Source organism: Oryctolagus cuniculus, chromosome 1 (assembly GCF_051225735.1).
Source record: "Oryctolagus cuniculus isolate XC-2025 breed Fujian yellow rabbit chromosome 1, ASM5122573v1, whole genome shotgun sequence".
NCBI classification, from domain to species: Eukaryota; Metazoa; Chordata; class Mammalia; order Lagomorpha; family Leporidae; genus Oryctolagus; species Oryctolagus cuniculus.
In genome coordinates this window covers 102,455,300-102,458,251 of record NC_142867.1, presented here as the reverse complement: position 1 = coordinate 102,458,251, position 2,952 = coordinate 102,455,300, and the positions used below count along the sequence as shown (strand labels likewise).

At 49.6% G+C, this 2,952-nt stretch overlaps 1 pseudogene; it reads left to right on the top strand.

Annotated features, from left to right (window-relative positions):
- Positions 1–1,831: 1,831 nt before the first annotated feature.
- On the top strand, positions 1,832–2,585 carry LOC127491780 (small ribosomal subunit protein eS4-like; annotated as a pseudogene).
- The last annotated feature ends 367 nt before the right edge of the window (positions 2,586–2,952 follow it).

The window sequence follows — 2,952 nt, the reverse complement described above, 5'->3', positions numbered from 1 at the left end:
TCGGATCAGCGCGGTGCGCCAGCTGCAGCACGCCAGCCGCAGCGGCCATTGGAAGGTGAACCAACAGCAAAGGAAGACCTTTCTCTCTGTCTCTCTGTCTCTCTCACTGTCCACTCTGCCTGTTTAAAAAAAAAAAAAAAACAAAAAAAAAAAAAACACGTAGGATGATGGAGAAAGATGGCGGCTGAATAAGATACTCTAGCAACAGTCTCTACCAAGACACCAGTGTAAACAGCTTTGCCTGCATCAGATCATCATCACAAGGGCTACAGAAACCAGATGAAAGAACACAGAACCTGGCTTTAGTATAATAAGAAAAATGACACTGAAGAAAGCAGAATGGAAAGGTCCTCAAGTCTCTCCTCCCCTGGCCCCAAGTAGCACAACATGGAGAGAGATGTGCCCACCAGAGTAGGCAGAGGGAACCAAGTGCGGGTCTTAAACTTGAATCCCAGTGCCAAGTCCACTGAGATTAAGATAAAATTCAGCTGGACAGGGCCCCACGGCCCCTGCCTCCCAGCCTCTACCTGCACACCGAGCACTGGCAGTGTGCCCGCAGAAAGGAGATTCTGGCCTCTGTGGAGTCGGGCACTTAGGACCTTGCCTAGGAGCTCAGAGCCAGGCCCACTCTCGTGAAACCCAGCACTCCGTAAGCCCGGGCACTGCAAGCAGATAGAGCCTCTAGACTTGCTGCAGCATCAGGCAGAGACCTACAGTCTGCTACAACAGACTCATTCGAGCATGTATCACCACCAGCATCAAGAGGGACTAACACACTCACCCAAGGCTTCATAGGGCCTGTTGACTGTGAGACCCAAGCTAAATGCTGGTCTGTGTGGCCAAGGAAATGTCTTTCCTACCCCTCCACCACCAACTTTGGGCAGATAGCAAGGAACCACAAGACTGAGTATTGGGACTCAGGGCCAGGATGGTATATCCCAACCCTGGGAAGATCCTAACCAGGCCCCATTCCTGGGCCAGTATCTGTAGATTCTGAGCCTGTAGACTGGCCCCTGTATCAGGCAGAGACTTCTGTTCTGGCAAGACAGACTTGCTTTGGTGTGTATTACCACCAGCAACCACAAGGCATGGCACGTGCCCCACAAGACCATAACAGCCTGGTGAGTGCAAGACTCAGGTGTTACCCACCTTGTACCTGCTTGAACAGCTGAGGGGCTGCCTCTAGCACTCCTTCTCTAATCTTGGGCAGGTAAAAGGAACCATGGGGTTGTACAGGGCAGCACCACGCTGGTAAAACTCAACTTCAGGCAGATTCTAATAGTGTCTGCCCCCAGGTCACTACTTATTGATCGAGTCTCTAGATTTGCTCTGGAACCATGTGGAATTCTGTGGTCCCAATTGATGAGTCTCATATCCCAGTCAGTATCACCAGCAGCAGGTAGGAGTGGCCTCAGGCTGTGAGTCTACCTCAGTATCAGACAGACCATACAAGGGTGGGCTTCAGTCTTGTCCCCCAGGTTGCACTGTTCTCAGTGGGTTGTGGACTCTGGATATGATCTAGCTTTATGACATTGGTGGCTACAAGACCAGGTGCCTGGGCATACCCTAGCCCCAGTAAAGGGCCTGCAGAGGTAGTCTGTCCTGTCCCTTTTTTGATGCTTCCCAAGGTCATTCTGAAGAACACACCAGCTGCAGATTTGAGATGAATCTAAGCTTGGGGTATATTTTACAGTGGAAGCAACTAAAACACATCAACAGCAGACCTGCAGCAAACCTCAGCTCTGGGAACCATCGAGTTCTGTAATACCAGAATGTGCGCAGTTTCAGAGAAAATAAACAGACTGCTGCTCTTCCTATTCATGGCACAACCATGGCTCATGGTCCCAGGAAGCATCTGGAGCAGCAGCTTGAAAGCACTGGATGTGGAAGAAACTGACTGCTCCGCTTGCTCCTGGTCTATTCACCGGTCCCCACAAGCTGAGAATGTCTCCTTCTCACCATTTTCCGAGGAAACAGGCTTAAGTATGTGCTGACACAGGATGAAGTAAAGAACATTTTCATGCAACTGTTCATTAAGATTGATGGCAAAGTCCAAACTGATCATCTACCCTGCTGGTTTTATGGATATAATTAGCATTGACAAGACTGGAGAGAATTTCCATCTGATCTATGACACCAAGGGTTGCTTTGCTGTTCATTCTATTATATCAGAGGAGGGCAAGTAAAAGTAGTGCAAAGTGAGAAGGATCTTTGTGAGCACAAAGGAATCCCCTATCTGGTGCTACCCTGATCCCCTCATCAAGGTGAGTGACACCATGAAGACTGATCTGGAGACTGCAGGATTGCTGATTTCATCAAGTCTGATGCTGATAACCTGTGCATAGTAGTAGAGATGCCAAGCTGGGAAGAATTAACGTACATGAACAGAGAGACATCCTCGTTCTTCTGATGTGATTCATGTAAAAGATGCCAATGACAACAGGTTTGTCACTCGGTCCTCTAACATTTGCATTATTGGCAAAGGCAACAAACCATGGATTTCTCTTCCTGAAGGAAAGGGAATCCACCTTGTCATTGCTCAAGAGAGACACAAGAGACTGGCTGCCAAACAGAGCAGTGGGTAAAATGATCTCCAGGTGACATGTTAGAAAAGTCTTTCTCCGCCTGCGGTGCTGGCACCCCGGGTTCTAGTCCTGGTTGGGGCGCCAGTTCTGTCCCGGTTGCTCCTCTTCCAGTCCACCTCTCTGCTGTGACCTGGGAGGGCAGTGGAGGACGGCCCAAGTGCTTGGGTCCCTGTACCCGCATGGGAGACCAGGAGGAAGTTCCTGGCTTCAGATCGGCGCAGTGCGCCAGCCACAGCAGCCATTTCGGGGTTGAACCAACGGAAAAGGAAGACCTTTCTCTCTGTCTCTCTCTCTCACTGTCTAACTCTGCCTGTCAAAAAAAAAATACAGAATTGGAAGGGGGAAGATGAATCCACAGATAAAGAAT